General features: G+C 45.8%; 29 non-coding genes and 28 pseudogenes across 29 annotated transcripts; all 57 read left to right on the top strand.

Annotated features, from left to right (window-relative positions):
• The first annotated feature begins 109 nt into the window (after positions 1-109).
• On the top strand, positions 110-228 carry LOC132876270 (5S ribosomal RNA). The gene has a single exon (XR_009651995.1). It is a non-coding gene; the product is annotated as a 5S ribosomal RNA (ribosomal RNA).
• A 112-nt stretch (positions 229-340) lies between these two features.
• LOC132876269 (5S ribosomal RNA) lies at positions 341-459 on the top strand. The gene has a single exon (XR_009651994.1). It is a non-coding gene; the product is annotated as a 5S ribosomal RNA (ribosomal RNA).
• Positions 460-583: 124 nt separating this feature from the next.
• LOC132878071 (5S ribosomal RNA) lies at positions 584-702 on the top strand (annotated as a pseudogene).
• A 112-nt stretch (positions 703-814) lies between these two features.
• On the top strand, positions 815-933 carry LOC132876268 (5S ribosomal RNA). Its single transcript, XR_009651993.1, has one exon. It is a non-coding gene; the product is annotated as a 5S ribosomal RNA (ribosomal RNA).
• Positions 934-1055: 122 nt separating this feature from the next.
• On the top strand, positions 1056-1174 carry LOC132880047 (5S ribosomal RNA; annotated as a pseudogene).
• A 114-nt stretch (positions 1175-1288) lies between these two features.
• On the top strand, positions 1289-1407 carry LOC132880119 (5S ribosomal RNA; annotated as a pseudogene).
• Positions 1408-1519: 112 nt separating this feature from the next.
• Positions 1520-1638, top strand: LOC132876266 (5S ribosomal RNA). The gene has a single exon (XR_009651991.1). It is a non-coding gene; the product is annotated as a 5S ribosomal RNA (ribosomal RNA).
• A 112-nt stretch (positions 1639-1750) lies between these two features.
• On the top strand, positions 1751-1869 carry LOC132876265 (5S ribosomal RNA). The gene has a single exon (XR_009651990.1). It is a non-coding gene; the product is annotated as a 5S ribosomal RNA (ribosomal RNA).
• Positions 1870-1988: 119 nt separating this feature from the next.
• On the top strand, positions 1989-2107 carry LOC132878070 (5S ribosomal RNA; annotated as a pseudogene).
• A 112-nt stretch (positions 2108-2219) lies between these two features.
• On the top strand, positions 2220-2338 carry LOC132879387 (5S ribosomal RNA; annotated as a pseudogene).
• A 169-nt stretch (positions 2339-2507) lies between these two features.
• On the top strand, positions 2508-2626 carry LOC132881220 (5S ribosomal RNA; annotated as a pseudogene).
• A 112-nt stretch (positions 2627-2738) lies between these two features.
• On the top strand, positions 2739-2857 carry LOC132876264 (5S ribosomal RNA). Its single transcript, XR_009651989.1, has one exon. It is a non-coding gene; the product is annotated as a 5S ribosomal RNA (ribosomal RNA).
• A 112-nt stretch (positions 2858-2969) lies between these two features.
• On the top strand, positions 2970-3088 carry LOC132876263 (5S ribosomal RNA). The gene has a single exon (XR_009651988.1). It is a non-coding gene; the product is annotated as a 5S ribosomal RNA (ribosomal RNA).
• Positions 3089-3207: 119 nt separating this feature from the next.
• On the top strand, positions 3208-3326 carry LOC132878069 (5S ribosomal RNA; annotated as a pseudogene).
• Positions 3327-3438: 112 nt separating this feature from the next.
• Positions 3439-3557, top strand: LOC132879386 (5S ribosomal RNA; annotated as a pseudogene).
• A 112-nt stretch (positions 3558-3669) lies between these two features.
• On the top strand, positions 3670-3788 carry LOC132876262 (5S ribosomal RNA). The gene has a single exon (XR_009651987.1). It is a non-coding gene; the product is annotated as a 5S ribosomal RNA (ribosomal RNA).
• Positions 3789-3900: 112 nt separating this feature from the next.
• Positions 3901-4019, top strand: LOC132877894 (5S ribosomal RNA). Its single transcript, XR_009653555.1, has one exon. It is a non-coding gene; the product is annotated as a 5S ribosomal RNA (ribosomal RNA).
• A 124-nt stretch (positions 4020-4143) lies between these two features.
• LOC132878068 (5S ribosomal RNA) lies at positions 4144-4262 on the top strand (annotated as a pseudogene).
• Positions 4263-4374: 112 nt separating this feature from the next.
• LOC132876259 (5S ribosomal RNA) lies at positions 4375-4493 on the top strand. Its single transcript, XR_009651985.1, has one exon. It is a non-coding gene; the product is annotated as a 5S ribosomal RNA (ribosomal RNA).
• Positions 4494-4615: 122 nt separating this feature from the next.
• LOC132880046 (5S ribosomal RNA) lies at positions 4616-4734 on the top strand (annotated as a pseudogene).
• A 114-nt stretch (positions 4735-4848) lies between these two features.
• On the top strand, positions 4849-4967 carry LOC132880716 (5S ribosomal RNA; annotated as a pseudogene).
• Positions 4968-5079: 112 nt separating this feature from the next.
• Positions 5080-5198, top strand: LOC132876258 (5S ribosomal RNA). Its single transcript, XR_009651984.1, has one exon. It is a non-coding gene; the product is annotated as a 5S ribosomal RNA (ribosomal RNA).
• Positions 5199-5310: 112 nt separating this feature from the next.
• LOC132876257 (5S ribosomal RNA) lies at positions 5311-5429 on the top strand. Its single transcript, XR_009651983.1, has one exon. It is a non-coding gene; the product is annotated as a 5S ribosomal RNA (ribosomal RNA).
• A 119-nt stretch (positions 5430-5548) lies between these two features.
• Positions 5549-5667, top strand: LOC132878067 (5S ribosomal RNA; annotated as a pseudogene).
• Positions 5668-5779: 112 nt separating this feature from the next.
• Positions 5780-5898, top strand: LOC132878009 (5S ribosomal RNA). The gene has a single exon (XR_009653664.1). It is a non-coding gene; the product is annotated as a 5S ribosomal RNA (ribosomal RNA).
• Positions 5899-6062: 164 nt separating this feature from the next.
• Positions 6063-6181, top strand: LOC132881391 (5S ribosomal RNA; annotated as a pseudogene).
• Positions 6182-6293: 112 nt separating this feature from the next.
• Positions 6294-6412, top strand: LOC132876256 (5S ribosomal RNA). The gene has a single exon (XR_009651982.1). It is a non-coding gene; the product is annotated as a 5S ribosomal RNA (ribosomal RNA).
• A 112-nt stretch (positions 6413-6524) lies between these two features.
• LOC132876255 (5S ribosomal RNA) lies at positions 6525-6643 on the top strand. The gene has a single exon (XR_009651981.1). It is a non-coding gene; the product is annotated as a 5S ribosomal RNA (ribosomal RNA).
• A 112-nt stretch (positions 6644-6755) lies between these two features.
• LOC132876254 (5S ribosomal RNA) lies at positions 6756-6874 on the top strand. Its single transcript, XR_009651980.1, has one exon. It is a non-coding gene; the product is annotated as a 5S ribosomal RNA (ribosomal RNA).
• A 122-nt stretch (positions 6875-6996) lies between these two features.
• On the top strand, positions 6997-7115 carry LOC132880044 (5S ribosomal RNA; annotated as a pseudogene).
• Positions 7116-7229: 114 nt separating this feature from the next.
• On the top strand, positions 7230-7348 carry LOC132880715 (5S ribosomal RNA; annotated as a pseudogene).
• Positions 7349-7460: 112 nt separating this feature from the next.
• Positions 7461-7579, top strand: LOC132876253 (5S ribosomal RNA). The gene has a single exon (XR_009651979.1). It is a non-coding gene; the product is annotated as a 5S ribosomal RNA (ribosomal RNA).
• Positions 7580-7691: 112 nt separating this feature from the next.
• Positions 7692-7810, top strand: LOC132876252 (5S ribosomal RNA). Its single transcript, XR_009651978.1, has one exon. It is a non-coding gene; the product is annotated as a 5S ribosomal RNA (ribosomal RNA).
• Positions 7811-7929: 119 nt separating this feature from the next.
• LOC132878066 (5S ribosomal RNA) lies at positions 7930-8048 on the top strand (annotated as a pseudogene).
• Positions 8049-8160: 112 nt separating this feature from the next.
• LOC132878007 (5S ribosomal RNA) lies at positions 8161-8279 on the top strand. Its single transcript, XR_009653663.1, has one exon. It is a non-coding gene; the product is annotated as a 5S ribosomal RNA (ribosomal RNA).
• Positions 8280-8391: 112 nt separating this feature from the next.
• LOC132876251 (5S ribosomal RNA) lies at positions 8392-8510 on the top strand. The gene has a single exon (XR_009651977.1). It is a non-coding gene; the product is annotated as a 5S ribosomal RNA (ribosomal RNA).
• A 112-nt stretch (positions 8511-8622) lies between these two features.
• LOC132876250 (5S ribosomal RNA) lies at positions 8623-8741 on the top strand. The gene has a single exon (XR_009651976.1). It is a non-coding gene; the product is annotated as a 5S ribosomal RNA (ribosomal RNA).
• Positions 8742-8853: 112 nt separating this feature from the next.
• Positions 8854-8972, top strand: LOC132877973 (5S ribosomal RNA). Its single transcript, XR_009653630.1, has one exon. It is a non-coding gene; the product is annotated as a 5S ribosomal RNA (ribosomal RNA).
• A 122-nt stretch (positions 8973-9094) lies between these two features.
• On the top strand, positions 9095-9213 carry LOC132880043 (5S ribosomal RNA; annotated as a pseudogene).
• A 114-nt stretch (positions 9214-9327) lies between these two features.
• On the top strand, positions 9328-9446 carry LOC132880713 (5S ribosomal RNA; annotated as a pseudogene).
• A 112-nt stretch (positions 9447-9558) lies between these two features.
• Positions 9559-9677, top strand: LOC132876248 (5S ribosomal RNA). Its single transcript, XR_009651974.1, has one exon. It is a non-coding gene; the product is annotated as a 5S ribosomal RNA (ribosomal RNA).
• Positions 9678-9789: 112 nt separating this feature from the next.
• LOC132877972 (5S ribosomal RNA) lies at positions 9790-9908 on the top strand. Its single transcript, XR_009653629.1, has one exon. It is a non-coding gene; the product is annotated as a 5S ribosomal RNA (ribosomal RNA).
• Positions 9909-10027: 119 nt separating this feature from the next.
• Positions 10028-10146, top strand: LOC132878065 (5S ribosomal RNA; annotated as a pseudogene).
• A 112-nt stretch (positions 10147-10258) lies between these two features.
• On the top strand, positions 10259-10377 carry LOC132878006 (5S ribosomal RNA). Its single transcript, XR_009653662.1, has one exon. It is a non-coding gene; the product is annotated as a 5S ribosomal RNA (ribosomal RNA).
• Positions 10378-10541: 164 nt separating this feature from the next.
• Positions 10542-10660, top strand: LOC132881219 (5S ribosomal RNA; annotated as a pseudogene).
• A 112-nt stretch (positions 10661-10772) lies between these two features.
• LOC132876247 (5S ribosomal RNA) lies at positions 10773-10891 on the top strand. Its single transcript, XR_009651973.1, has one exon. It is a non-coding gene; the product is annotated as a 5S ribosomal RNA (ribosomal RNA).
• Positions 10892-11003: 112 nt separating this feature from the next.
• Positions 11004-11122, top strand: LOC132876246 (5S ribosomal RNA). The gene has a single exon (XR_009651972.1). It is a non-coding gene; the product is annotated as a 5S ribosomal RNA (ribosomal RNA).
• A 430-nt stretch (positions 11123-11552) lies between these two features.
• Positions 11553-11671, top strand: LOC132876237 (5S ribosomal RNA). Its single transcript, XR_009651964.1, has one exon. It is a non-coding gene; the product is annotated as a 5S ribosomal RNA (ribosomal RNA).
• A 122-nt stretch (positions 11672-11793) lies between these two features.
• Positions 11794-11912, top strand: LOC132878481 (5S ribosomal RNA; annotated as a pseudogene).
• Positions 11913-12024: 112 nt separating this feature from the next.
• LOC132879949 (5S ribosomal RNA) lies at positions 12025-12143 on the top strand (annotated as a pseudogene).
• A 390-nt stretch (positions 12144-12533) lies between these two features.
• Positions 12534-12652, top strand: LOC132878836 (5S ribosomal RNA; annotated as a pseudogene).
• A 445-nt stretch (positions 12653-13097) lies between these two features.
• Positions 13098-13216, top strand: LOC132878835 (5S ribosomal RNA; annotated as a pseudogene).
• Positions 13217-13338: 122 nt separating this feature from the next.
• LOC132878479 (5S ribosomal RNA) lies at positions 13339-13457 on the top strand (annotated as a pseudogene).
• A 112-nt stretch (positions 13458-13569) lies between these two features.
• LOC132879948 (5S ribosomal RNA) lies at positions 13570-13688 on the top strand (annotated as a pseudogene).
• Positions 13689-14108: 420 nt separating this feature from the next.
• On the top strand, positions 14109-14227 carry LOC132879606 (5S ribosomal RNA; annotated as a pseudogene).
• A 410-nt stretch (positions 14228-14637) lies between these two features.
• LOC132878834 (5S ribosomal RNA) lies at positions 14638-14756 on the top strand (annotated as a pseudogene).
• A 1006-nt stretch (positions 14757-15762) lies between these two features.
• On the top strand, positions 15763-15881 carry LOC132876734 (5S ribosomal RNA). Its single transcript, XR_009652440.1, has one exon. It is a non-coding gene; the product is annotated as a 5S ribosomal RNA (ribosomal RNA).
• The last annotated feature ends 629 nt before the right edge of the window (positions 15882-16510 follow it).

Raw genomic sequence — 16510 nt, 5'->3', positions numbered from 1 at the left:
TATTTTGTCTTCTTGCAGAAATCTGTTTGAATTTTCCTTCTGGTCGCAAGGCAAGAATTTTCCTTCTGATCGCAAGGCAAGAAAAACGGCACATTTCCAACAAGCTGTTGCTTACGGCCAAACCACTCTGACAACGCCTGATCCCGTCTGATCTCAGAAGCTAAACAGAGTTGGGCCTGGTTAGTACTTGAGTGGGAGACTGCCTAGGAATACCAGGTACTGTAAGCATTTTATTTTGTCTTCTTGCAGAAATCTGTTTGAATTTTCCTTCTGGTCGCAAGGCAAGAATTTTCCTTCTGATCGCAAGGCAAGAAAAACGGCACATTTCCAACAAGCTGTTGCTTACGGCCAAACCACTCTGACAACGCCTGATCCCGTCTGATCTCAGAAGCTAAACAGAGTTGGGCCTGGTTAGTACTTGAGTGGGAGACTGCCTAGGAATACCAGGTACTGTAAGCATTTTATTTTGTCTTCTTGCAGAAATCTGTTTGAATTTTCCTTCTGCTCGCAAGGCAAGAATTTTCCTTCTGGGCGCAAGGCAAGGCAAGGCAAGGCAAGGCAAGGCACACATTTCCAGACTGTTGTTTACGTCCAAACCACTCTGACAACGCCTGATCCCATCTGATCTCAGAAGCTAAACAGAGTTGGGCCTGGTTAGTACTTGAGTGGGAGACTGCCTAGGAATACCAGGTACTGTAAGCATTTTATTTTGTCTTCTTGCAGAAATCTGTTTGAATTTTCCTTCTGGTCGCAAGGCAAGAATTTTCCTTCTGATCGCAAGGCAAGAAAAACGGCACATTTCCAACAAGCTGTTGCTTACGGCCAAACCACTCTGACAACGCCTGATCCCGTCTGATCTCAGAAGCTAAACAGAGTTGGGCCTGGTTAGTACTTGAGTGGGAGACTGCCTAGGAATACCAGGTACTGTAAGCATTTTATTTTGTCTTCTTGCAGAAATCTGTTTGAATTTTCCTTCTGCTCGCAAGGCAATAATTTTCCTTCTGGGCGCAAGGCAAGGCAAGGCAAGAAAAACGGCACATTTCCAGCAAACTGTTGCTCACGGCCAAACCACTCTGACAATGCCTGATCCCGTCTGATTTCAGAAGCTAAACAGAGTTTTGCCTGGTTAGTACTTGAGTGGGAGACTGCCTAGGAATACCAGGTACTGTAAGCATTTTATTTTGTCTTCTTGCAGAAATCTGTTTGAATTTTCCTTCTGCTCGCAAGGCAAGAATTTTCCTTCTGGGCGCAAGGCAAGGCAAGGCAAGGCACACATTTCCAGACTGTTGTTTACGTCCAAACCACTCTGACAATGCCTGATCCTGTCTGATCTGAGAAGCTAAACAGAGTTGGGCCTGGTTAGTACTTGAGTGTGAGAGTGCCTAGGAATACCAGGTACTGTAAGCATTTTATTTTGTCTTCTTGCAGAAATCTGTTTGAATTTTCCTTCTGGTCGCAAGGCAAGAATTTTCCTTCTGATCGCAAGGCAAGAAAAACGGCACATTTCCAACAAGCTGTTGCTTACGGCCAAACCACTCTGACAACGCCTGATCCCGTCTGATCTCAGAAGCTAAACAGAGTTGGGCCTGGTTAGTACTTGAGTGGGAGACTGCCTAGGAATACCAGGTACTGTAAGCATTTTATTTTGTCTTCTTGCAGAAATCTGTTTGAATTTTCCTTCTGGTCGCAAGGCAAGAATTTTCCTTCTGATCGCAAGGCAAGAAAAACGGCACATTTCCAACAAGCTGTTGCTTACGGCCAAACCACTCTGACAACGCCTGATCCCGTCTGATCTCAGAAGCTAAACAGAGTTGGGCCTGGTTAGTACTTGAGTGGGAGACTGCCTAGGAATACCAGGTACTGTAAGCATTTTATTTTGTCTTCTTGCAGAAATCTGTTTGAATTTTCCTTCTGCTCGCAAGGCAAGAATTTTCCTTCTGGGCGCAAGGCAAGGCAAGGCAAGGCAAGGCACACATTTCCAGACTGTCGTTTACGTCCAAACCACTCTGACAACGCCTGATCCCATCTGATCTCAGAAGCTAAACAGAGTTGGGCCTGGTTAGTACTTGAGTGGGAGACTGCCTAGGAATACCAGGTACTGTAAGCATTTTATTTTGTCTTCTTGCAGAAATCTGTTTGAATTTTCCTTCTGGTCGCAAGGCAAGAATTTTCCTTCTGATCGCAAGGCAAGAAAAACGGCACATTTCCAACAAGCTGTTGCTTACGGCCAAACCACTCTGACAACGCCTGATCCTGTCTGATCTCAGAAGCTAAACAGAGTTGGGCCTGGTTAGTACTTGAGTGTGAGACTGCCTAGGAATACCAGGTACTGTAAGCATTTTATTTTGTCTTCTTGCAGAAATTTGTTTGAATTTTCCTTCTGGTCGCAAGGCAAGAATTTTCCTTCTGGGCGCAAGGCAAGGCAAGGCAAGGCAAGGCAAGGCAAGGCAAGGCAAGGCAAGGCAAGGCAAGGCAAGGCAAGGCAAGGCACACATTTCCAGACTGTTGTTTACATCCAAACCACTCTGACAATGCCTGATCCTGTCTGATCTGAGAAGCTAAACAGAGTTGGGCCTGGTTAGTACTTGAGTGTGAGACTGCCTAGGAATACCAGGTACTGTAAGCATTTTATTTTGTCTTCTTGCAGAAATCTGTTTGAATTTTCCTTCTGGTCGCAAGGCAAGAATTTTCCTTCTGATCGCAAGGCAAGAAAAACGGCACATTTCCAACAAGCTGTTGCTTACGGCCAAACCACTCTGACAACGCCTGATCCCGTCTGATCTCAGAAGCTAAACAGAGTTGGGCCTGGTTAGTACTTGAGTGGGAGACTGCCTAGGAATACCAGGTACTGTAAGCATTTTATTTTGTCTTCTTGCAGAAATCTGTTTGAATTTTCCTTCTGGTCGCAAGGCAAGAATTTTCCTTCTGATCGCAAGGCAAGAAAAACGGCACATTTCCAACAAGCTGTTGCTTACGGCCAAACCACTCTGACAACGCCTGATCCCGTCTGATCTCAGAAGCTAAACAGAGTTGGGCCTGGTTAGTACTTGAGTGGGAGACTGCCTAGGAATACCAGGTACTGTAAGCATTTTATTTTGTCTTCTTGCAGAAATCTGTTTGAATTTTCCTTCTGCTCGCAAGGCAAGAATTTTCCTTCTGGGCGCAAGGCAAGGCAAGGCAAGGCAAGGCACACATTTCCAGACTGTTGTTTACGTCCAAACCACTCTGACAACGCCTGATCCCATCTGATCTCAGAAGCTAAACAGAGTTGGGCCTGGTTAGTACTTGAGTGGGAGACTGCCTAGGAATACCAGGTACTGTAAGCATTTTATTTTGTCTTCTTGCAGAAATCTGTTTGAATTTTCCTTCTGGTCGCAAGGCAAGAATTTTCCTTCTGATCGCAAGGCAAGAAAAACGGCACATTTCCAACAAGCTGTTGCTTACGGCCAAACCACTCTGACAACGCCTGATCCTGTCTGATCTCAGAAGCTAAACAGAGTTGGGCCTGGTTAGTACTTGAGTGTGAGACTGCCTAGGAATACCAGGTACTGTAAGCATTTTATTTTGTCTTCTTGCAGAAATCTGTTTGAATTTTCCTTCTGGTCGCAAGGCAAGAATTTTCCTTCTGATCGCAAGGCAAGAAAAACGGCACATTTCCAACAAGCTGTTGCTTACGGCCAAACCACTCTGACAACGCCTGATCCCGTCTGATCTCAGAAGCTAAACAGAGTTGGGCCTGGTTAGTACTTGAGTGGGAGACTGCCTAGGAATACCAGGTACTGTAAGCATTTTATTTTGTCTTCTTGCAGAAATCTGTTTGAATTTTCCTTCTGGTCGCAAGGCAAGAATTTTCCTTCTGATCGCAAGGCAAGAAAAACGGCACATTTCCAACAAGCTGTTGCTTACGGCCAAACCACTCTGACAACGCCTGATCCCATCTGATCTCAGAAGCTAAACAGAGTTGGGCCTGGTTAGTACTTGAGTGGGAGACTGCCTAGGAATACCAGGTACTGTAAGCATTTTATTTTGTCTTCTTGCAGAAATCTGTTTGAATTTTCCTTCTGCTCGCAAGGCAAGAATTTTCCTTCTGGGCGCAAGGCAAGGCAAGGCAAGGCAAGGCAAGGCACACATTTCCAGACTGTTGTTTACGTCCAAACCACTCTGACAACGCCTGATCCCATCTGATCTCAGAAGCTAAACAGAGTTGGGCCTGGTTAGTACTTGAGTGGGAGACTGCCTAGGAATACCAGGTACTGTAAGCATTTTATTTTGTCTTCTTGCAGAAATCTGTTTGAATTTTCCTTCTGGTCGCAAGGCAAGAATTTTCCTTCTGATCGCAAGGCAAGAAAAACGGCACATTTCCAACAAGCTGTTGCTTACGGCCAAACCACTCTGACAACGCCTGATCCCGTCTGATCTCAGAAGCTAAACAGAGTTGGGCCTGGTTAGTACTTGAGTGGGAGACTGCCTAGGAATACCAGGTACTGTAAGCATTTTATTTTGTCTTCTTGCAGAAATCTGTTTGAATTTTCCTTCTGCTCGCAAGGCAATAATTTTCCTTCTGGGCGCAAGGCAAGGCAAGGCAAGAAAAACGGCACATTTCCAGCAAACTGTTGCTCACGGCCAAACCACTCTGACAATGCCTGATCCCGTCTGATTTCAGAAGCTAAACAGAGTTTTGCCTGGTTAGTACTTGAGTGGGAGACTGCCTAGGAATACCAGGTACTGTAAGCATTTTATTTTGTCTTCTTGCAGAAATCTGTTTGAATTTTCCTTCTGCTCGCAAGGCAAGAATTTTCCTTCTGGGCGCAAGGCAAGGCAAGGCAAGGCACACATTTCCAGACTGTTGTTTACGTCCAAACCACTCTGACAATGCCTGATCCTGTCTGATCTGAGAAGCTAAACAGAGTTGGGCCTGGTTAGTACTTGAGTGTGAGACTGCCTAGGAATACCAGGTACTGTAAGCATTTTATTTTGTCTTCTTGCAGAAATCTGTTTGAATTTTCCTTCTGGTCGCAAGGCAAGAATTTTCCTTCTGATCGCAAGGCAAGAAAAACGGCACATTTCCAACAAGCTGTTGCTTACGGCCAAACCACTCTGACAACGCCTGATCCCGTCTGATCTCAGAAGCTAAACAGAGTTGGGCCTGGTTAGTACTTGAGTGGGAGACTGCCTAGGAATACCAGGTACTGTAAGCATTTTATTTTGTCTTCTTGCAGAAATCTGTTTGAATTTTCCTTCTGGTCGCAAGGCAAGAATTTTCCTTCTGATCGCAAGGCAAGAAAAACGGCACATTTCCAACAAGCTGTTGCTTACGGCCAAACCACTCTGACAACGCCTGATCCCGTCTGATCTCAGAAGCTAAACAGAGTTGGGCCTGGTTAGTACTTGAGTGGGAGACTGCCTAGGAATACCAGGTACTGTAAGCATTTTATTTTGTCTTCTTGCAGAAATCTGTTTGAATTTTCCTTCTGCTCGCAAGGCAAGAATTTTCCTTCTGGGCGCAAGGCAAGGCAAGGCAAGGCAAGGCACACATTTCCAGACTGTTGTTTACGTCCAAACCACTCTGACAACGCCTGATCCCATCTGATCTCAGAAGCTAAACAGAGTTGGGCCTGGTTAGTACTTGAGTGGGAGACTGCCTAGGAATACCAGGTACTGTAAGCATTTTATTTTGTCTTCTTGCAGAAATCTGTTTGAATTTTCCTTCTGGTCGCAAGGCAAGAATTTTCCTTCTGATCGCAAGGCAAGAAAAACGGCACATTTCCAACAAGCTGTTGCTTACGGCCAAACCACTCTGACAACGCCTGATCCTGTCTGATCTCAGAAGCTAAACAGAGTTGGGCCTGGTTAGTACTTGAGTGGGAGACTGCCTAGGAATACCAGGTACTGTAAGCATTTTATTTTGTCTTCTTGCAGAAATCTGTTTGAATTTTCCTTCTGCTCGCAAGGCAAGAATTTTCCTTCTGGGCGCAAGGCAAGGCAAGGCAAGGCAAGGCAAGGCAAGGCAAGGCAAGGCAAGGCAAGGCAAGGCAAGGCAAGGCACACATTTCCAGACTGTTGTTTGCATCCAAACCACTCTGACAATGCCTGATCCTGTCTGATCTGAGAAGCTAAACAGAGTTGGGCCTGGTTAGTACTTGAGTGTGAGACTGCCTAGGAATACCAGGTACTGTAAGCATTTTATTTTGTCTTCTTGCAGAAATCTGTTTGAATTTTCCTTCTGGTCGCAAGGCAAGAATTTTCCTTCTGATCGCAAGGCAAGAAAAACGGCACATTTCCAACAAGCTGTTGCTTACGGCCAAACCACTCTGACAACGCCTGATCCCGTCTGATCTCAGAAGCTAAACAGAGTTGGGCCTGGTTAGTACTTGAGTGGGAGACTGCCTAGGAATACCAGGTACTGTAAGCATTTTATTTTGTCTTCTTGCAGAAATCTGTTTGAATTTTCCTTCTGGTCGCAAGGCAAGAATTTTCCTTCTGATCGCAAGGCAAGAAAAACGGCACATTTCCAACAAGCTGTTGCTTACGGCCAAACCACTCTGACAACGCCTGATCCCGTCTGATCTCAGAAGCTAAACAGAGTTGGGCCTGGTTAGTACTTGAGTGGGAGACTGCCTAGGAATACCAGGTACTGTAAGCATTTTATTTTGTCTTCTTGCAGAAATCTGTTTGAATTTTCCTTCTGGTCGCAAGGCAAGAATTTTCCTTCTGATCGCAAGGCAAGAAAAACGGCACATTTCCAACAAGCTGTTGCTTACGGCCAAACCACTCTGACAACGCCTGATCCCGTCTGATCTCAGAAGCTAAACAGAGTTGGGCCTGGTTAGTACTTGAGTGGGAGACTGCCTAGGAATACCAGGTACTGTAAGCATTTTATTTTGTCTTCTTGCAGAAATCTGTTTGAATTTTCCTTCTGCTCGCAAGGCAATAATTTTCCTTCTGGGCGCAAGGCAAGGCAAGGCAAGAAAAACGGCACATTTCCAGCAAACTGTTGCTCACGGCCAAACCACTCTGACAATGCCTGATCCCGTCTGATTTCAGAAGCTAAACAGAGTTTTGCCTGGTTAGTACTTGAGTGGGAGACTGCCTAGGAATACCAGGTACTGTAAGCATTTTATTTTGTCTTCTTGCAGAAATCTGTTTGAATTTTCCTTCTGCTCGCAAGGCAAGAATTTTCCTTCTGGGCGCAAGGCAAGGCAAGGCAAGGCACACATTTCCAGACTGTTGTTTACGTCCAAACCACTCTGACAATGCCTGATCCTGTCTGATCTGAGAAGCTAAACAGAGTTGGGCCTGGTTAGTACTTGAGTGTGAGACTGCCTAGGAATACCAGGTACTGTAAGCATTTTATTTTGTCTTCTTGCAGAAATCTGTTTGAATTTTCCTTCTGGTCGCAAGGCAAGAATTTTCCTTCTGATCGCAAGGCAAGAAAAACGGCACATTTCCAACAAGCTGTTGCTTACGGCCAAACCACTCTGACAACGCCTGATCCCGTCTGATCTCAGAAGCTAAACAGAGTTGGGCCTGGTTAGTACTTGAGTGGGAGACTGCCTAGGAATACCAGGTACTGTAAGCATTTTATTTTGTCTTCTTGCAGAAATCTGTTTGAATTTTCCTTCTGGTCGCAAGGCAAGAATTTTCCTTCTGATCGCAAGGCAAGAAAAACGGCACATTTCCAACAAGCTGTTGCTTACGGCCAAACCACTCTGACAACGCCTGATCCCGTCTGATCTCAGAAGCTAAACAGAGTTGGGCCTGGTTAGTACTTGAGTGGGAGACTGCCTAGGAATACCAGGTACTGTAAGCATTTTATTTTGTCTTCTTGCAGAAATCTGTTTGAATTTTCCTTCTGCTCGCAAGGCAAGAATTTTCCTTCTGGGCGCAAGGCAAGGCAAGGCAAGGCAAGGCACACATTTCCAGACTGTTGTTTACGTCCAAACCACTCTGACAACGCCTGATCCCATCTGATCTCAGAAGCTAAACAGAGTTGGGCCTGGTTAGTACTTGAGTGGGAGACTGCCTAGGAATACCAGGTACTGTAAGCATTTTATTTTGTCTTCTTGCAGAAATCTGTTTGAATTTTCCTTCTGGTCGCAAGGCAAGAATTTTCCTTCTGATCGCAAGGCAAGAAAAACGGCACATTTCCAACAAGCTGTTGCTTACGGCCAAACCACTCTGACAACGCCTGATCCTGTCTGATCTCAGAAGCTAAACAGAGTTGGGCCTGGTTAGTACTTGAGTGGGAGACTGCCTAGGAATACCAGGTACTGTAAGCATTTTATTTTGTCTTCTTGCAGAAATCTGTTTGAATTTTCCTTCTGGTCGCAAGGCAAGAATTTTCCTTCTGATCGCAAGGCAAGAAAAACGGCACATTTCCAACAAGCTGTTGCTTACGGCCAAACCACTCTGACAACGCCTGATCCCGTCTGATCTCAGAAGCTAAACAGAGTTGGGCCTGGTTAGTACTTGAGTGGGAGACTGCCTAGGAATACCAGGTACTGTAAGCATTTTATTTTGTCTTCTTGCAGAAATCTGTTTGAATTTTCCTTCTGGTCGCAAGGCAAGAATTTTCCTTCTGATCGCAAGGCAAGAAAAACGGCACATTTCCAACAAGCTGTTGCTTACGGCCAAACCACTCTGACAACGCCTGATCCCGTCTGATCTCAGAAGCTAAACAGAGTTGGGCCTGGTTAGTACTTGAGTGGGAGACTGCCTAGGAATACCAGGTACTGTAAGCATTTTATTTTGTCTTCTTGCAGAAATCTGTTTGAATTTTCCTTCTGGTCGCAAGGCAAGAATTTTCCTTCTGATCGCAAGGCAAGAAAAACGGCACATTTCCAACAAGCTGTTGCTTACGGCCAAACCACTCTGACAACGCCCGATCCCGTCTGATCTCAGAAGCTAAACAGAGTTGGGCCTGGTTAGTACTTGAGTGGGAGACTGCCTAGGAATACCAGGTACTGTAAGCATTTTATTTTGTCTTCTTGCAGAAATCTGTTTGAATTTTCCTTCTGCTCGCAAGGCAATAATTTTCCTTCTGGGCGCAAGGCAAGGCAAGGCAAGAAAAACGGCACATTTCCAGCAAACTGTTGCTCACGGCCAAACCACTCTGACAATGCCTGATCCCGTCTGATTTCAGAAGCTAAACAGAGTTTTGCCTGGTTAGTACTTGAGTGGGAGACTGCCTAGGAATACCAGGTACTGTAAGCATTTTATTTTGTCTTCTTGCAGAAATCTGTTTGAATTTTCCTTCTGCTCGCAAGGCAAGAATTTTCCTTCTGGGCGCAAGGCAAGGCAAGGCAAGGCACACATTTCCAGACTGTTGTTTACGTCCAAACCACTCTGACAATGCCTGATCCTGTCTGATCTGAGAAGCTAAACAGAGTTGGGCCTGGTTAGTACTTGAGTGTGAGACTGCCTAGGAATACCAGGTACTGTAAGCATTTTATTTTGTCTTCTTGCAGAAATCTGTTTGAATTTTCCTTCTGGTCGCAAGGCAAGAATTTTCCTTCTGATCGCAAGGCAAGAAAAACGGCACATTTCCAACAAGCTGTTGCTTACGGCCAAACCACTCTGACAACGCCTGATCCCGTCTGATCTCAGAAGCTAAACAGAGTTGGGCCTGGTTAGTACTTGAGTGGGAGACTGCCTAGGAATACCAGGTACTGTAAGCATTTTATTTTGTCTTCTTGCAGAAATCTGTTTGAATTTTCCTTCTGGTCGCAAGGCAAGAATTTTCCTTCTGATCGCAAGGCAAGAAAAACGGCACATTTCCAACAAGCTGTTGCTTACGGCCAAACCACTCTGACAACGCCTGATCCCGCCTGATCTCAGAAGCTAAACAGAGTTGGGCCTGGTTAGTACTTGAGTGGGAGACTGCCTAGGAATACCAGGTACTGTAAGCATTTTATTTTGTCTTCTTGCAGAAATCTGTTTGAATTTTCCTTCTGCTCGCAAGGCAAGAATTTTCCTTCTGGGCGCAAGGCAAGGCAAGGCAAGGCAAGGCACACATTTCCAGACTGTTGTTTACGTCCAAACCACTCTGACAACGCCTGATCCCATCTGATCTCAGAAGCTAAACAGAGTTGGGCCTGGTTAGTACTTGAGTGGGAGACTGCCTAGGAATACCAGGTACTGTAAGCATTTTATTTTGTCTTCTTGCAGAAATCTGTTTGAATTTTCCTTCTGGTCGCAAGGCAAGAATTTTCCTTCTGATCGCAAGGCAAGAAAAACGGCACATTTCCAACAAGCTGTTGCTTACGGCCAAACCACTCTGACAACGCCTGATCCTGTCTGATCTCAGAAGCTAAACAGAGTTGGGCCTGGTTAGTACTTGAGTGGGAGACTGCCTAGGAATACCAGGTACTGTAAGCATTTTATTTTGTCTTCTTGCAGAAATCTGTTTGAATTTTCCTTCTGCTCGCAAGGCAAGAATTTTCCTTCTGGGCGCAAGGCAAGGCAAGGCAAGGCAAGGCAAGGCAAGGCAAGGCAAGGCAAGGCAAGGCAAGGCAAGGCAAGGCACACATTTCCAGACTGTTGTTTACATCCAAACCACTCTGACAATGCCTGATCCTGTCTGATCTGAGAAGCTAAACAGAGTTGGGCCTGGTTAGTACTTGAGTGTGAGACTGCCTAGGAATACCAGGTACTGTAAGCATTTTATTTTGTCTTCTTGCAGAAATCTGTTTGAATTTTCCTTCTGGTCGCAAGGCAAGAATTTTCCTTCTGATCGCAAGGCAAGAAAAACGGCACATTTCCAACAAGCTGTTGCTTACGGCCAAACCACTCTGACAACGCCTGATCCCGTCTGATCTCAGAAGCTAAACAGAGTTGGGCCTGGTTAGTACTTGAGTGGGAGACTGCCTAGGAATACCAGGTACTGTAAGCATTTTATTTTGTCTTCTTGCAGAAATCTGTTTGAATTTTCCTTCTGGTCGCAAGGCAAGAATTTTCCTTCTGATCGCAAGGCAAGAAAAACGGCACATTTCCAACAAGCTGTTGCTTACGGCCAAACCACTCTGACAACGCCTGATCCCGTCTGATCTCAGAAGCTAAACAGAGTTGGGCCTGGTTAGTACTTGAGTGGGAGACTGCCTAGGAATACCAGGTACTGTAAGCATTTTATTTTGTCTTCTTGCAGAAATCTGTTTGAATTTTCCTTCTGCTCGCAAGGCAAGAATTTTCCTTCTGGGCGCAAGGCAAGGCAAGGCAAGGCAAGGCAAGGCAAGGCAAGGCAAGGCAAGGCAAGGCAAGGCAAGGCAAGGCAAGGCAAGGCAAGGCAAGGCAAGGCAAGGCGCACATTTCCAGACTGTTGTTTACGTCCAAACCACTCTGACAATGCCTGATCCTGTCTGATCTGAGACGCTAAAGAGAGTTGGGCCTGGTTAGTACTTGAGTGTGAGACTGCCTAGGAATACCAGGTACTGTAAGCATTTTATTTTGTCTCCTTGCAGAAATCTGTTTGAATTTTCCTTCTGCTCGCAAGGCAAGAATTTTCCTTCTGGTCGCAAGGCAAGGCAAGAAAAACGGCACATTTCCAACTAACTGTTGCTTACGGCCAAACCACTCTGACAACGCCTGATCCCGTCTGATCTCAGAAGCTAAACAGAGTTGGGCCTGGGTAGTACTTGAGTGGGAGACTGCCTAGGAATACCAGGTACTGTAAGCATTTTATTTTGTCTTCTAGCAGAAATCTGTTTGAATTTTCCTTCTGCTCGCAAGGCAAGAATTTTCCTTCTGGGCGCAAGGCAAGGCAAGGCAAGAAAAACGGCACATTTCCAACTAACTGTTGCTTATGGCCAAACCACTCTGACAACGCCTGATCCCGTCTGATGTCAGAAGCTAAACAGAGTTGGGCCTGGTTAGTACTTGAGTGGGAGACTGCCTAGGAATACCAGGTACTGTAAGCATTTTATTTTGTCTTCTTGCAGAAATCTGTTTGAATTTTCCTTCTGGTCGCAAGGCAAGAATTTTCCTTCTGATCGCAAGGCAAGAAAAATGGCACATTTCCAACAAGCTGTTGCTTACGGCCAAACCACTCTAACAACGCCTGATCCTGTCAGATCTCAGAAACTAAACAGAGTTGGGCCTGTTTAGTACTTGAGTGGGAGACTGCCTAGTAATACCAGGTACTGTAAGCATTTTATTTTGTCTTCTTGCAGAAATCTGTTTGAATTTTCCTTCTGCTCGCAAGGCAAGAATTTTCCTTCTGGGCGCAAGGCAAGGCAAGGCAAGGCAAGGCAAGGCAAGGCAAGGCAAGGCAAGGCAAGGCAAGGCGCACATTTCCAGACTGTTGTTTACGTCCAGACCACTCTGACAATGCCTGATCCTGTCTGATCTGAGAAGCTAAACAGAGTTGGGCCTGGTTAGTACTTGAGTGTGAGACTGCCTAGGAATACCAAGTACTGTAAGCATTTTATTTTGTCTCCTTGCAGAAATCTGTTTGAATTTTCCTTCTGCTCGCAAGGCAAGAATTTTCCTTCTGGGCGCAAGGCAAGGCAAGAAAAACGGCACATTTCCAACTAACTGTTGCTTATGGCCAAACCACTCTGACAACGTCTGATCCTGTCTGATCTCAGAAGCTAAACAGAGTTGGGCCTGGTTAGTACTTGAGTGGGAGACTGCCTAGGAATACCAGGTACTGTAAGCATTTTATTTTGTCTTCTTGCAGAAATCTGTTTGAATTTTCCTTCTGCTCGCAAGGCAAGAATTTTCCTTCTGGGCGCAAGGCAAGGCAAGGCAAGGCAAGGCAAGGCAAGGCAAGGCAAGGCAAGGCAAGGCAAGGCAAGGCAAGGCAAGGCAAGGCAAGGCAAGGCAAGGCAAGGCAAGGCAAGGCAAGGCGCACATTTCCAGACTGTTGTTTACGTCCAAACCACTCTGACAATGCCTGATCCTGTCTGATCTGAGAAGCTAAACAGAGTTGGGCCTGGTTAGTACTTGAGTGTGAGACTGCCTAGGAATACCAAGTACTGTAAGCATTTTATTTTGTCTCCTTGCAGAAATCTGTTTGAATTTTCCTTCTGCTCGCAAGGCAAGAATTTTCCTTCTGGGCGCAAGGCAAGGCAAGAAAAACGGCACATTTCCAACTAACTGTTGCTTATGGCCAAACCACTCTGACAACGTCTGATCCTGTCTGATCTCAGAAGCTAAACAGAGTTGGGCCTGGTTAGTACTTGAGTGGGAGACTGCCTAGGAATACCAGGTACTGTAAGCATTTTATTTTGTCTTCTAGCAGAAATCTGTTTGAATTTTCCTTCTGCTCGCAAGGCAAGAATTTTCCTTCTGGGCGCAAGGCAAGGCAAGGCAAGAAAAACGGCACATTTCCAACTAACTGTTGCTTATGGCCAAACCACTCTGACAACGCCTGATCCCGTCTGATGTCAGAAGCTAAACAGAGTTGGGCCTGGTTAGTACTTGAGTGGGAGACTGCCTAGGAATACCAGGTACTGTAAGCATTTTATTTTGTCTTCTTGCAGAAATCTGTTTGAATTTTCCTTCTGGTCGCAAGGCAAGAATTTTCCTTCTGATCGCAAGGCAAGAAAAATGGCACATTTCCAACAAGCTGTTGCTTACGGCCAAACCACTCTAACAACGCCTGATCCTGTCAGATCTCAGAAACTAAACAGAGTTGGGCCTGTTTAGTACTTGAGTGGGAGACTGCCTAGTAATACCAGGTACTGTAAGCATTTTATTTTGTCTTCTTGCAGAAATCTGTTTGAATTTTCCTTCTGCTCGCAAGGCAAGAATTTTCCTTCTGGGCGCAAGGCAAGGCAAGGCAAGGCAAGGCAAGGCAAGGCAAGGCAAGGCAAGGCAAGGCAAGGCAAGGCAAGGCAAGGCAAGGCAAGGCAAGGCGCACATTTCCAGACTGTTGTTTACGTCCAAACCACTCTGACAATGCCTGATCCTGTCTGATCTGAGAAGCTAAACAGAGTTGGGCCTGGTTAGTACTTGAGTGTGAGACTGCCTAGGAATACCAAGTACTGTAAGCATTTTATTTTGTCTCCTTGCAGAAATCTGTTTGAATTTTCCTTCTGCTCGCAAGGCAATAATTTTCCTTCTGGGCGCAAGGCAAGGCAAGAAAAACGGCACATTTCCAACTAACTGTTGCTTATGGCCAAACCACTCTGACAACGTCTGATCCTGTCTGATCTCAGAAGCTAAACAGAGTTGGGCCTGGTTAGTACTTGAGTGGGAGACTGCCTAGGAATACCAAGTACTGTAAGCATTTTATTTTGTCTTCTTGCAGAAATCTGTTTGAATTTTCCTTCTGCTCGCAAGGCAAGAATTTTCCTTCTGGGCGCAAGGCAAGGCAAGGCAAGGCAAGGCAAGGCAAGGCAAGGCAAGGCAAGGCAAGGCAAGGCAAGGCAAGGCAAGGCAAGGCACACATTTCCAGACTGTTGTTTACGTCCAAACCACTCTGACAATGCCTGATCCTGTCTGATCTGAGAAGCTAAACAGAGTTGGGCCTGGTTAGTACTTGAGTGTGAGACTGCCTAGGAATACCAAGTACTGTAAGCATTTTATTTTGTCTCCTTGCAGAAATCTGTTTGAATTTTCCTTCTGCTCGCAAGGCAAGAATTTTCCTTCTGGGCGCAAGGCAAGGCAAGAAAAACGGCACATTTCCAACTAACTGTTGCTTATGGCCAAACCACTCTGACAACGTCTGATCCTGTCTGATCTCAGAAGCTAAACAGAGTTGGGCCTGGTTAGTACTTGAGTGGGAGACTGCCTAGGAATACCAGGTACTGTAAGCATTTTATTTTGTCTTCTTGCAGAAATCTGTTTGAATTTTCCTTCTGCTCGCAAGGCAAGAATTTTCCTTCTGGGCGCAAGGCAAGGCAAGGCAAGGCAAGGCAAGGCAAGGCAAGGCAAGGCAAGGCAAGGCAAGGCAAGGCACACATTTCCAGACTGTTGTTTACGTCCAAACCACTCTGACAATGCCTGATCCTGTCTGATCTGAGAAGCTAAACAGAGTTGGGCCTGGTTAGTACTTGAGTGTGAGACTGCCTAGGAATACCAAGTACTGTAAGCATTTTATTTTGTCTCCTTGCAGAAATCTGTTTGAATTTTCCTTCTGCTCGCAAGGCAAGAATTTTCCTTCTGGGCGCAAGGCAAGGCAAGGCAAGGCAAGGCAAGGCAAGGCAAGGCAAGGCAAGGCAAGGCAAGGCAAGGCAAGGCAAGGCACACATTTCCAGACTGTTGTTTACGTCCAAACCACTCTGACAATGCCTGATCCTGTCTGATCTGAGAAGCTAAACAGAGTTGGGCCTGGTTAGTACTTGAGTGTGAGACTGCCTAGGAATACCAAGTACTGTAAGCATTTTATTTTGTCTCCTTGCAGAAATCTGTTTGAATTTTCCTTCTGCTCGCAAGGCAAGAATTTTCCTTCTGGGCGCAAGGCAAGGCAAGGCAAGGCAAGGCAAGGCAAGGCAAGGCAAGGCAAGGCAAGGCAAGGCAAGGCAAGGCAAGGCAAGGCAAGGCAAGGCAAGGCAAGGCAAGGCAAGGCGCACATTTCCAGACTGTTGTTTACGTCCAAACCACTCTGACAATGCCTGATCCTGTCTGATCTGAGAAGCTAAACAGAGTTGGGCCTGGTTAGTACTTGAGTGTGAGACTGCCTAGGAATACCAAGTACTGTAAGCATTTTATTTTGTCTCCTTGCAGAAATCTGTTTGAATTTTCCTTCTGCTCGCAAGGCAAGAATTTTCCTTCTGGGCGCAAGGCAAGGCAAGAAAAACGGCACATTTCCAACTAACTGTTGCTTATGGCCAAACCACTCTGACAACGCCTGATCCCGTCTGATCTCAGAAGTTAAACAGAGTTGGGCCTGGTTAGTACTTGAGTGGGAGACTGCCTAGGAATACCAGGTACTGTAAGCATTTTATTTTGTCTTCTTGCAGAAATCTGTTTGAATTTTCCTTCTGCTCGCAAGGCAAGAATTTTCCTTCTGGGCGCAAGGCAAGGCAAGGCAAGGCAAGGCAAGGCAAGGCAAGGCAAGGCAAGGCAAGGCAAGGCAAGGCAAGGCAAGGCAAGGCAAGGCGCACATTTCCAGACTGTTGTTTACGTCCAAACCACTCTGACAATGCCTGATCCTGTCTGATCTGAGAAGCTAAACAGAGTTGGGCCTGGTTAGTACTTGAGTGTGAGACTGCCTAGGAATACCAAGTACTGTAAGCATTTTATTTTGTCTCCTTGCAGAAATCTGTTTGAATTTTCCTTCTGCTCGCAAGGCAAGAATTTTCCTTCTGGGCGCAAGGCAAGGCAAGGCAAGGCAAGGCAAGGCAAGGCAAGGCAAGGCAAGGCAAGGCAAGGCAAGGCACACATTTCCAGACTGTTGTTTACGTCCAAACCACTCTGACAATGCCTGATCCTGTCTGATCTGAGAAGCTAAACAGAGTTGGGCCTGGTTAGTACTTGAGTGTGAGACTGCCTAGGAATACCAAGTACTGTAAGCATTTTATTTTGTCTCCTTGCAGAAATCTGTTTGAATTTTCCTTCTGCTCGCAAG

This window comes from Neoarius graeffei (assembly GCF_027579695.1).
Source record: "Neoarius graeffei isolate fNeoGra1 chromosome 18 unlocalized genomic scaffold, fNeoGra1.pri SUPER_18_unloc_1, whole genome shotgun sequence".
NCBI classification, from domain to species: Eukaryota; Metazoa; Chordata; class Actinopteri; order Siluriformes; family Ariidae; genus Neoarius; species Neoarius graeffei.
Note: the sequence above shows the minus strand (reverse complement) of the source record. Positions and strands in the feature narration are given on the sequence as shown.